Source organism: Mobula birostris, chromosome 13 (genome assembly GCF_030028105.1).
Source record: "Mobula birostris isolate sMobBir1 chromosome 13, sMobBir1.hap1, whole genome shotgun sequence".
Taxonomy (NCBI): Eukaryota; Metazoa; Chordata; class Chondrichthyes; order Myliobatiformes; family Myliobatidae; genus Mobula; species Mobula birostris.
The window spans coordinates 55,176,140-55,189,132 of NC_092382.1; the positions used below are offsets into that span (position 1 = coordinate 55,176,140).

General features: G+C 44.8%; 2 non-coding genes and 1 pseudogene across 2 annotated transcripts; 1 reads left to right on the forward strand and 2 right to left on the reverse strand.

Annotated features, from left to right (window-relative positions):
* Nucleotides 1–2,499: 2,499 nt before the first annotated feature.
* Nucleotides 2,500–2,599, forward strand: LOC140208827 (U6 spliceosomal RNA; annotated as a pseudogene).
* Nucleotides 2,600–7,697: 5,098 nt separating this feature from the next.
* Nucleotides 7,698–7,770, reverse strand: trnav-cac (transfer RNA valine (anticodon CAC)). The gene has a single exon. It is a non-coding gene; the product is annotated as a tRNA-Val (tRNA).
* Nucleotides 7,771–9,598: 1,828 nt separating this feature from the next.
* trnai-uau (transfer RNA isoleucine (anticodon UAU)) lies at nucleotides 9,599–9,692 on the reverse strand. Its single transcript has 2 exons — nucleotides 9,655–9,692; nucleotides 9,599–9,634 (listed from the first exon to the last, which is right to left on the reverse strand). It is a non-coding gene; the product is annotated as a tRNA-Ile (tRNA).
* Nucleotides 9,693–12,993: the final 3,301 nt, after the last annotated feature.

Below are 12,993 nucleotides of genomic sequence, written 5' to 3' on the forward strand. Positions count from 1 at the left end.
AGTACAAAGGACGTAGTGCATGTTATAGTCTTCATTCAGATTCCTGCCCCTATTTCCTTCGATTGTGAGCTTCTTTTTAGTCGCAAGTGGGGAAGGGAGTCGGAGTAGTGACAATAGTACTGGTTTCTTTGGTTGTATGCTGGCAGGAGATGTTGGAAACAGGCTGACTTTCATTGTCATAACCATACGGAGCTGTGTCGCTACGTGCACCACCAACCTCGTGTTTCATATGCAGCCCCTGTTTATTATTTCTCTGTGAATGGGGATGTTGGCTCAGCAAATTTCCTATCGGCTGCAGACACTTCATTTCATCTCCAGTGTTACGTTCCTTTTCTGAAAATAATTTCGACATTACATTCAAAATGTGTTAAAATCAGCATACATTTTACTCTTACTTCCACTTCGCTGCAAACGGAAGTGCTTCTTTTCACTCACTCTTTTTCACAAGCATTCTAAAACTGATTCAAATGCATTATTTACACGCTCCTCGCAACCACCTTCCTCGCAAATATGTTGCCTTCTAATTAAGTTCAACAGCTTCTCTTCAAGACGGGTCCCCAGATCATGTAAAACATGATTGCTTCATCTAATCAGTCCCCCTGTACTCCATTTTGCTGCCGCAATTCTACTAAATTCTCAATTAAGCTTCCTTTTGCTCCAGCTTCGTTTAAATTCCCTGCCTCACATCGTCCCATGGGTAATCATCGAGAGCCTCATCACAGGCACTTAATATCCTTGGTACATCCGTGACCAGCGATGTCCCCACACTGAGGAGAGTTCCACGTTACCGTGTAACAATCAGGGTAGAATTCTCAGTACGGAAGATGTTGAGCCTGTCGGAGCAGGTTCTCATTTCATTGTTAATCCAAGGGACTATATCAATAAAAAATACAGTAGATGTCATAAAGGAAAATGTGTGCAGATGCGGCTGAGACTTCAGAAATTAAACTGAAGGGAAATGCTGGATGTTGAGTCAGTTTCAGAACAACGGGGTCGATTTAAAATGTTTATTCACGCTGTGCAGGGAGCTTCCGAACCCAAGGTCGTCAGAAGCACAATAAAAACAATAGATTAATGTTGAAAGTTCAAAGTAAAATTTATTATCGAAGTATGCAAAAGTTACAACCTGAGATCCTTTATTTTCTGCAGGCATCTTTAGCAAATCTATAGACGAGTATATGGATCAATAAATGTATAGGTAAAATATTGAAGAAAACGACAGCTATGAAAAAGAATAGAGAAAAGATAGTAATGATGTTAACCGTACGGCATATGAAATGTGAGAGCAACAGTCAAGAGTTATATTCGGACTCCCAAACTGCAGGTTGAGAAGTAAATTGCCGATAATGCTAAGACTGAGGAGAATAGAGGTTCTTCCTTATCGGACAAATATTAGGAACTGCACTCAGACAGGGAGGAGATCGCTTCAACCAATCTTTATTCGTGATATCACGGTGATCTCTTCCCTAAGAGCGGGGTGTCAGAGTTCCGGAAACAGCTTCAAGTACAGCTTCATTGATACAGTTGAGTACATATCAGTAAGCTCTACAAGCAGGGGTTATCGGTTAGTTATCAGCTGTTCACGCACTCATGTTCACAGCACGGTCCATTGTAGGATGCAGGCCTTGGGGTTTAAATCAACATTAAAGGACAACATTCACAGTCAGGTCCTGATACTTGACATTAGTGCAGCCACACAATACATTCTGTTGCCGTTTGATCACGATAAGGAAGCCGCTCTAGCAAAAATATGCTGATGTGTGATAAAGAATTACAAAAACAGGGACAGACTGGTGCGTTGCCCGCACCCCCCCCCCGGCCCCCAACTCTCGCCTTCACAGGTTTCAGGCATTTATTTGGTTTAGTCCATTTTAACCCTTTGACACTTGAAAATTCCTCCACAAGTCCCTCCTTGTTGATCTGTCTTCCAGATCAATATCCTAGTACGTTGTTTTCTTCTTCGTCCTGAAAAGAGGGTTCGTATCCTTCAGGGAAGGGACAGTCGCTTCTCGGATACACTTTCACCCCCAGCCAATGCTCTTCACTGGCTATGGACCCCAACATCTGGGGAACTACTGGGGTGCCTAAAGGATTTACAATATGTTTGATCCACTGATAACAACACGGCCTTAATGCTCCACATATACAGCACCCGAGAAGACATAACACTACAATTATTATAACTCCATGGATGATTCACAACCTCCAGCTGGAGAACCAGCCAGTAAGCCAGTCCCACCAGCTCGCCGGCCCCTGCGTGAAGCCATCCATGCAATCACATATTTCACCTATAGCATAGGAAATAATATACCACTCGTTCCTGACATGGGTGGTAGATTTATCTCCTGCTATGGCACAGACCCCTCCTTGTTGGGCAAGTTCATAGTCAACGGCATAGCGAGTCTGTTGAGCATACAGCAGCAGCTCTGCCAGTTCTCGGTTGAGAGCATTAAACCCATCTGTTGTACTGTTGCCTAAGATAGTCAGCCCACACATGAGATAGTTTCGATTCTTTGCAGCTATGGTACGATACAGAGAAGATTAGCATGGCCCCTGCGCAAGGATGACACGCAAATTCTCAAAAGTGAACTCAGGCATAGGCATATGGTCGTCTGTGGCCGGACCTGGGGCCTTAGTATTTTGCCCAGATGGCACATCTTTTCACAACCTCAGCAATGACTGGTGTTATTCCTGGCGCATACCATTGCTGTTCTATTGCATGTGGCATCCCTCCTCTGCCCATGTGGGCCGCACATCGATACCAGTTCCAAGATAGATACAGACATGAGACTTTCTCCGGCAACCGAGGGCCACACATTGGTACAAGTTCCACTCTGGAAGCAGAGTGCTGAGGGTTTCGGTTATCTAATAAGCCGAGGGCCGCTGTTCGGTACCAGTTTCACAATAGGCACGCAATAGTTTGTACTACAAAAGCAGAAGGAAATGAGATTGAAAGGTCAGCTTGAACACGCCCTCTAGTGGTGACGAAGTGGAAAATGAGAAGACACTGAATGGGGAAATGGGACAGAGATAGTCATGACGTCACAGATTATTACTATAGAAAATAGGTTCTTCATTCAATCTAGGCCATCCCTCTGTGATCTTCCGCCTCGCTCCATTTTTCTGCACCCTCCGTCCCTCTCTCATACACGTCCCTACACAACCTCCACTAAAATGATACAATTGAATCCGCATCAACCAGTTACGCTTGGAGTTCCTTCCACGCTCGCTCGACCCTCTGAGTGAATAAATTCTATTACATATACTTCTTGCATATTTCAACTTTCTCCCCAAGCTATAAACTTTAGTTGTAGATGTTCTGAAAGGATATGACATAGAACATAGAAATCTACATTATATTACAGACCTTCCGGTCCACAACGTTGTGCCGAATATGTAACCTACTCTAAAAACTCCTTAGACTTTCCCTAGCGCATAGCCCTCTGGTTTTCTAAGCTCAATGTCCCTGTCTAAAGGGCTCTTCAAAGACCCTATTGTACCCGTTTCCACCACCGCCGCCGGCAGTGCTTTCCAGGCACTCACCATTCTCCGTGTGAAAAACGTACCTCTGGTATCCTCTCTGTACCTATTTCCAAGCACCTTAAAACTATATCCCCCTTGTGTTAACCTGGGGACAAAAAAAAACCCTCTGACTATCCACATGATCAATGCCTCTCTTCATCTTGTACATCTCTGTCTAGTCACCTCTCATTCTCCGTCAGTACGAGGAGGAAAGGCCAAGCACACTCAACCTGTTCTCCTAAGGTACGCCCTCCAATCCAGGCAACATCCTTGTAAATCGCCTATGCACTCTCTCTCTCTCTCTCTTCAGTATCCACACAGCCTCTCTATAGTATTGACCCTGGATGGAGAAGATCTGCGCGCATTCACACTGTTCATTTCCCGATTTCTTCCTTTCAAATTATCGCTGCACACTTTGAAGTTTATTGATATTTCAAAACTGTAAGTAGATGGCCAGAACAGCCCACGATATTCTATGTACGGTCTCACCAACGTGTTGTACAGCTTCAACAAAACGTCCTGATTCGTGTACACAGTGATCTGATTGTGAAGGCCTCTGTGATTCGAGCTCAATACGACCCGATTTGCCCGTGACGCCGCTTTCCTGGAGTTATCAATCTGTATCGCCTTGTCTCTTTTTAAATACTGCGCACTAAAGTCCACATATTCAATATGTGCGTCGAAACCCGTTGCACCGTTCCTCACAACGCAGACCGTCGCACACTGTCTGTATTAAATGCCATCTGCCAGTTTTCAAGCCAGCTGACATCAAGCTGCAAGCTTGGATGGAGATTCTGGCCGGAACAGCGGCCCCAACCTTAGAGTCGTCCGTAATTCTTCTGATTCAGTTTTCTACATGGACATCTGAGTCAGTAACATACATGATAAATAGCAGTGGGACTAACACCAATCCCTGCAGTAGACTTGTCACAGTTAAAACATCAACAACCCACTCTCTGCTAATCCGGACATGAACGCTCATCAATCCGGCCCTAAACCGCAGCTAAATTCCTCTGGGCGGGTAACTTTTTATTACCAAAGGTCCCTGGAACATTGCTCTCCATCTCTCTTATATGCTCAGAAGAACATACGTACAACGTGTTTTATTGTGACACATGTCATCAGCTGTTACTGTGACCTTCTTGTTCAAATGACTCGAAATGACTAGAAGAAGCGACAGAAAAGAATGATCCTATCTCCCCGTTCAATAAGGTATACTCCATTTCACCTGCCGAGCTGATGTCCCGCCCTCAATGTCAGAAGCGAATGTGCTCCGCTGAACGGGATAAAATAAATCTGTTTCTCTCTCTCCAAATTTCTTGTAGTTAATTTAACGGCGATTGTGATCCTATCTCAGGGAAAGTGCGGACTCTCCAAATGCATCACCCGTTACCTGGTTGGAATGGCAACAACGGAACTGATAGTGGTTATAGTTTTCGCTTTAGTGGACCAGACCAACAATATCTACATTTATTCCAGATCCCTGCTGATCACTCCTGTATGCGCTCTGACAAATGTATTATTTGGTGTGACGAGAGACTGTTCTGTGTGGTTTACGGTCAGTTTCACATTCGACCGTTTCATCGCAATATGTTGTGAAAAGCTGCGGGACCGATACTGCACTGAGAGAACAGCAACGGTCATCATGGTGACCGTGGTTATAGTGAGTTGCGGGAGAAGTGTCCCGTTTTACTTTGCGCTTGAACCTTACGTCATCATTGACAACATGCCGTGGCGTTGCTCCTGCACACATGAATACACTACTTCACCCGAGTGGAAAGGACTCGAATTACTAGATAGCATTTTAACACCATTGCTACCAATCGGCTTAATTCTTATCTTCAATGGGTTAACAGTAAGACATATAATTGCGGCAAATAGAGCCCGCAGAGGGCTTCGGAAGAGCAGCGATAAACAGAAAGATACCAATGTGGAAAACCGCAGAAAATCGATGATCTTATTGTTTGCAATTTCAACTAATTTCATATTGTTTTGGATGCCCTATATAGCTCATTCTCTGAAATGGCAACCGGAAAATTACTATTACCAGGACAGATATTTCAGTTCCCCGGTATATATACTGCAGCAAACTGGATTAATGTTTCAAATTCTTAGTGTGTGCACCAATACTTGTATCTACACACTGACACAAAGGAAATTCAGACAACAGCTGAAGGATGGAATGAAATATGTGTTTACGTTAAATGGCCTTCTGTGTAGAAAACGCCAACTCCAATTCCAATTCAGAGAAGTTTTTGAATAAAGCAGTTTAAAATTCAGTAGTTTTGGCAAGTACGTCATAAATTCAAACAATCATGTGCCTGGTCATCCTGAAATGAATAAATTCCAAACTATTACAGAGACGTGACAATAATCCGGGAAACTTTACCGCAGCATAAAAGCCAGGACCAACAGGTTCCAGGACAGCGTCATCCACCAGACCATTAAACTGACTAACTCAAGTTGGTTTGAATGTTTTTCTATGTTCCATTGCCTGTTCCATTTATTATAAATTATTATAAATTACTAGGATGGCATATTGCACATTTAGACAGAAACGTAACCTAAAGATGTTTTATTCCTCATGTATGTGAAGGATGTAAGAAATAAAGTCAATTCAATCACAAGGGAAGGAATGATTTCCGTACTTCTACAGGTTCAGGTGTTTCAAGATTCTCATAGTCGGGTAAAAGAGAGTAAAGGGAAAGCCTTTTAAACACAAGGAGAGCATTATAGTAGCACAGCGCGGAAAGCGGGGACAATGTGGTGGGATTGTATGCTAATGGACTGTGAGTGGAACTCAGAAGTAGGAAGGGAACAAACACTCGTTTGAGAGTATTCTGTACAGAGCTCCCATCACCAAATCTAAAACAACACACAGAGACAGTGACAGATCAGGAGATAGATTTTGCACAGCTGCTTTTATTAACACGGCTGTTGTCAGAGGTAACTTAAACTTCACTGATATTCATCGGCAATTCCTCTGTTTAAAAGGTTTAGATGTGACAGAATTTCTCAGTTGTGTACAGGCAGAAGAATTGGTACAAGTAACGGGCAGGTGGACTAGTGAACAGTCGATCCTGTGCTAGGATCACCAGAAAGTGAAATGGATCAGGTAACTGATCTCTCCGCGTGTCAGCAGTTCAGATGGATAGAGCACAGCGATTCGACATACCTTACACTGGGATAGCAGCAGACAATATGGAATCACTTAATTGATACTATTGGGTAGGAACGTTGGAGCCGATTTTGGGAAGCGATTTGTACCTTCAAATGCACAAGAGAAATATGGAGATCGTTAATGCAGCATTGATTGGGATTCAGTATTAGCTTCTTTCATTGAGGTGGGGATCGGATGACTCCGTAAAGTAACCCTGGTTGATAAGAGATATGGAACACGTCTTCAAGAAAAAGAAATAAATATACTTAAGGTTTTGGAAGAAAGGATCAGACAGTGCTATGGAAAGTCACAATGTAGCCAGGAGGGATTTAACAATGGACTTAGAAAAATTAAAAGGAGGTATGAGAAGGCATGAGAGAGCCGCATTAAGATAGGTGAAAAACAGGAGGATGACGAGAGAGAGTGGGAGAGATCAGAGATAAAAGAGGAGACTTGTTTGTAGTCCAAGGAGGCAGTGAGGATGGGAGAATGGCAAATGTTACTTCTTTGTGCAGAAAATGTAATAGGGATAGTCTTGGATAGGACCCTGGTCAGACCCTACTTGGAGTACTGTGCTTGGTTCTGGTCACCTGACTACAGGAAGGATGTGGAGCGATTTAACATCTTAAAGTAGTTTTGAAATTTTGCAGGACACGGTATTTGCTCCTGATGTTTGTCTGGATGGGAACATTTGAGATGTCCGCTCCGGTGAAAACACAACACATCCTCCGCTCTGCGACAATAGCTTCGAACCGCTAATTCTCCCGTTGCGACGTCTACGTCATCCACGAACCGCCTTATGTTTAAATCCGTTTATGGTTTCCTGGAAATTATATATCATTTTTATTATTTTTTCTTTCTTTACTTTACCATTGTCAGGTTTGAAATACAATGTGCTACTGCTGGAAAAGCGGATGTTCATTGTACTTACACCCTGGATGCCCACGACAGTAAACCTGAACACGAACTGAAAAGTTCAGTTTCAAGTTCATCCCAAACACTGGAGCCCAAACGATGTTTCTGCCCAGGATTGAACTGGGGACCTTTCGCGTGTGAAGCGAACGTGATAACCACTACACCACAGAAACTGTGCAAAGCGCTCAATACTCTGCGCTATTGAGCAATGACCCGAGGCACCCCCTCCCCACCCTGCTCTGCAATACAGCGATAAGAACAAGTCATTGCCCACCGTTCCTCTTCGCTTTCAATGACAATTATTGCATTTATGTGACATATACGGTTACATGCATTAACAATTTCCTGTGGGGTGCTGGTCAGGGCGCGACATGTAACAGGTAACTGAACTATGTTGCTTATATACAGCAAGGAATTCAAACAGCAAACACGAGGAAATCTGTAGATGTTGGAATTTCGAGCAACACACATAAAAGTTGCTGGTGAACTTAGCAGGCCAGGCAGCATCTGTAGGAAGAGGTACAGTCGACGTTTCAGGCCGAGACCCTTCGTCAGGACTAACTGAAGGAAGAGTTAGTAAGAGATTTGAAAGTGGGAGGAGAAGGGGGAGATCCAAAATGATAGGAGAAGACAGGAGGGGGATGGATGGAGCCAAGAGCTGGACACGTGATTGGTAAAGGGATATGAGAGGATCATGGGACAGGAGGCCCAGGGAGAAAGGAAAGGGGGAGGGTGAAGCCCATGGGCGAAGGGTATAGTGAGAGGGACAGAGGGAGAAAAAGGAGAGGGAGAAAAAGAATACACACACACACACACACACACACACACACACACATATATGTGTGTGTGTGTGTGTGTGTGTGCATGTACTTTTCTCTCTCTCTTTTTTCTCCCTCGCCCTCCTGTCTTCTCCTATCATTTTGGATCTCCCCCTTCCCCTCCCACGAGGTTGCGCTCCAGCTCACGAACTAAATTCAACGGCGCCTTTAAGATTTCTCACCCTGTCTCTCTCGTCCGTTCTCATCACCTCAGATTACAAGTTAATTGAAAGTGACTGAACAACGTGCCGATACACTTATAGACAACAGGACGCGTTACAAGCCGGAGTTACTTGTGAGATGATACCAGCTGTAGAGTAATGAATCACGGCCAATCGTCACACTGAATCCACACTAACACCAGACACACCATCACACTGATATCTCACTGATGATCATGTTCCAATCTAATCCGTCGGATCGCAACCAGACAAAGACATGAAAGGCCAGTTATACGACCGATTGTGAAGGAAATTTATATTGGGAACAACAACCTTCAGGCAAATAGACCAAATCAAAGGTCGCAGTGGAGGGATCGCATTGCAGCTAGAGGGATCTGACCATTGGAAACGGAATCTCAGCAAGTCAGTAGAATCGGGGGAGGTGTCCTCTCTTTCACAGAGGCTTAGTGAACACGGGACATGTGAGAATTATTTTATAATTCTGTCCTGAAATACTGGAGCTTCATGTTGAGAGAGGGGGACAGAGATATCAGCATCTCGATACCATTTCTGGCCATTGAGGCCACGATTAATATCTCTTTTGTTCGCGTGGGCCTGAAACAATTCGCCGTTGTAAGCGAACATTGAGCTTAATCGACAGCACAGCGAACCAAGGTGAGGTGCAATTACAGCGTTTCTGAGGCATGGCTTCAGGAAAGGTCGGGTTCGTTGTTTCACTGTTTGGTTAATTGAATTGAGAAGACAGGAATATGTGTGGGCTTGTGATGTCCTGATTCAACAAAGAAACCGCCTGTTCAGGCACGTTCAACAAAGGGAAGTGAGGCTACGCGTGTTGAGCGAGAGAAGCAAACACGGAGAATGTTTGCAGCCCCGCGGGCACATGCCTTTTAGTGTATAAGGTCAAAGGTGCATCGCTTCGAAGTTAAATGCAAGTAATAAACAGGGTGCTCAGCTTGAAAAACGCGCAGTCACCTGGGCGTTGCAAGCATTAAAATCACAAGTGCTCTAGGTGAGGCTCGAACTCACAGCCTCGGCATTTCTCCGCCGTGTACTGCCATATAAGTACCGCGCGCTAACCGATTGCGCCACTAGAGCCCAGCGCTGCAAACACTTGGCTGTAAATATCTGGAAAGGAAAACTGGAAGAAATTCCAATATCATGGAGCAAACAGCACAGAAATATACGTGAAAAGGCAGTTCGGCCCACAGTGTATTGCCGTGACATCTAAACAGCAAATCAAAGATACTCAAACTCTAATCCCTCCTTCCTACCTTGTCCATATCCCTCGATCTTCCTGACATCCATGAGGATATCGAGTAATCAAAAGTGCACATCAAATGCCACCTATAAATTTGCTGATGATGCAAACATTGTAGGTAGAATCTCAGATGGAGAAGAGAGGGCCTACAGGACTGAGATATGCCAACTAGCGGAGTGGTGTCGCAGCAACAACCTGGCACTGAACATCAACAAGACGAAAGAGCTGAGTGTGGACTTCAGGAAGGGTAAGACGAAGGAACACATTCCAATCCTCATAGAGGGATCAGAAGTGGAGACAGTGAGCAGTTTCAGATTCCTGGGTGTGAAGATCTCTGAGGACTTATCCTGGTCACCACAGATCGATGCAGTTCTAAAGAAGACAAGAAAACGTCTGTACTTCATCGGGAGTTTGAAGAGATTCGGTATGTCAACCAATGCACTGAAAAGCTTCTATAGATGTACATTGGGAAGCATTCTGACAGGCTGCATCGCTGTCTGGTACGGGGAGTGGGGCTACTGCACACAACCGAAAGAAGCTGCAGAGGTTTGTAAAATTTGCTCCTCTCCATTGTGGATACTAGCCTACGAAGTACCCAGGACATCTTCCAGGAGTGGTGCCTCAGAAAGCGTCCACTATTAAGGACCTCCAGTACCCAGGACATGCCTTTTTCCCGCTGTTACCATCAGATAGGAGGCACAGAAGCCTGAAGGTACACACTCAGCGATTCAGAAACAGGCTCTTCCTCTCTGTCATCCGATTCTTAAATAGACATTGAACCCATGAACACTACCTCAATTTTCAAATATATATTATTTCTGCTTTTTTACACAATTTTTAATCTATTCGATATACGTATACTATCATTGATTTACTTATTTATTATTATTTATTTTCTTCTTCGATATTATGTTTTACTTTGAAATGCTGCTGCTGAGTTACAAAATTTCACGACACATGCCGGCGATAATAAACCCGATTCTTTTTCTGAATTCTGATTCTGCTCTCTTTAAAGCCTCTAATGTTTTTGTTTCTACCACCGTGCCGGGCAGTGCACTCCAGGCATCCACCACTCTGATCAAAAAAGCTTGACCTTGACATCTCCCCAGAATCTACCTCCTCCCATCCTCAATGCATGGCATCTGGTATTATTTACTTCAACCCTGGGAAACCGACACACCCTGTCTACTCTAACTCTTCACCTCATAATCTTCTAAACCTCTACTAGATCTCCTCTCAGCTCCCGGTGCTCCAGAGAAAACAAACCATGTTAATCCAACCTTCCATAAACACGCATACCCTTTAAACCCGGCCGCATCCAGGTAAAACTCCTCTTCAACCTCTTCAAAGCCTGAACTTCCTTCCTACAGTAGGGTGACGAGAATTGTATGCAATACTCCAGAAATAGCCTAATCAGAGTTTTATAAATTTGCAACATAACCCCTTCACTTTTGAACTTAAGGCTTCGACTAATAAGAGCAAGTTTTATCTTATAAAAGCAAGGTTGATCGATGAACCTCCTTATCGATCTTCGCTTTCAGCTCAAGCGGGTATAACTTCAGGTTAAAAGGTACATCTATTATCAATTTATACAAATCGTCTTCTAATTCGGGTGGAAATGAAACCTAGAGGGAAACGAAAGGCAGCAGGATGATCAAAGCACATATCCCCTACCGCAGACGGAGATTAAATTCCTGATATCAGTGGATTCAGCATTAATCGGGAACTCGGGATCATCCGCGTAGACGAGTGTTCCGTAGATTGAGCAGCCAGACTCAGTGTGTTTATTGTTACAATGTTTCTCGTTGTGAACAATGAAAGTACAGTAGCCTCGGCCGGCAAATGTCCAATTAAATCGTCGCGTCATTGCATTACGTCAGAATGAAACAAAGAAAGTCAACACATTACGCGACATCCTCTGAAACCTACACTTCCACTAAACCTGTGTCCATCGTGTTAGATGCAGCTGATATAGAAACATAGAAACATAGAAAATAGGTGCAGGAGTCGGCCATTCGGCCCTTCGAGCCTGCACCGCCATTCAGTACGATCATGGCTGATCGTTCAACTCAGACCCCTGTACCCGCCTTCCCTCCATATCCCCTGATCCCTTTAGCCACAAGGGCCTTTTCTAAGTCCCTCTTAAATATAGCCAATGAACTGTTTCCTGTGGCAGAGAATTCCACAGATTCACTACTCTCTGTGTGAAGAAGTTTTTCCTCATGTCGGTCCTAAAAGGCTTCCACTTTATCCTCAAACTGTGACCCCTCATTCTGGACTTCCCCAACATCGGCAACAATATTCCTACATCTAGCCTATCCAATCCCTTTAGAATTTTATACGTTTCAATAAGATCCCCTCTCAATCTTCTAAATTCATAGCGTATAAGCCTAGCCGAGCCAGTCTTTCATCATATGAAACTCCCGCCATCCCAGGAATCAATCTGGTGAACCTTCTTTGTTGTTGTTGTTGTTGTTCGTCCTTCGTAGTCGGAGATGACCATGGCTTCAAAGTCAAATGGGAGATTGGTGGCTGTGGGTCCGGAGGTGACTGATGAGGCCAATCCGGGCCCTGAAGGCTCGCCCACATGTGGGACACAAGTGGGTGGGTGCTGTCATGGCAGTGGACGCTCCTTGGGCCTTGCTCACAGCACGCTTTCGTTGTGCCTCGATGGTGCGCCTGACTTCAGCTGCACGGGCTCCTGTGGTGATCTTGCTGCGCCAAGCTGGACGGTGGAGGGCAAGCGTCTCCCACGTGTTGATGTCGACACCCAGGCCTTTGAGGGACGCTTTGAGGCAGTCTTTGTAACGTTTCTTCTGCCCCCCCCCCGACTGAGCGCTTGCCCTGACACAGTTCTCCGTACAGTAGCTGCTTAGGCAATTGGCTGTCTGGCATTCTGACCACATGTCCAGCCCACCTGGCTTGGGCTTTCAGCAGGAGGGTGTAGACGCTGCAGAGCCCAGCTCGTTCCAGGATTTCCGTGTCGGGGACTTTGTCCTGCCACCTGATGTGGAGGAGTCTGCGGAGACAGCTCAGGTGAAAGTGGTTGAGCTGTTTGGCGTGTCTGCTGTAGACAGTCCAGGTCTCGCTGGCGTAAAGGAGGGTGGTAAGGACCACTGCACAGTGGACCTTCAGCTT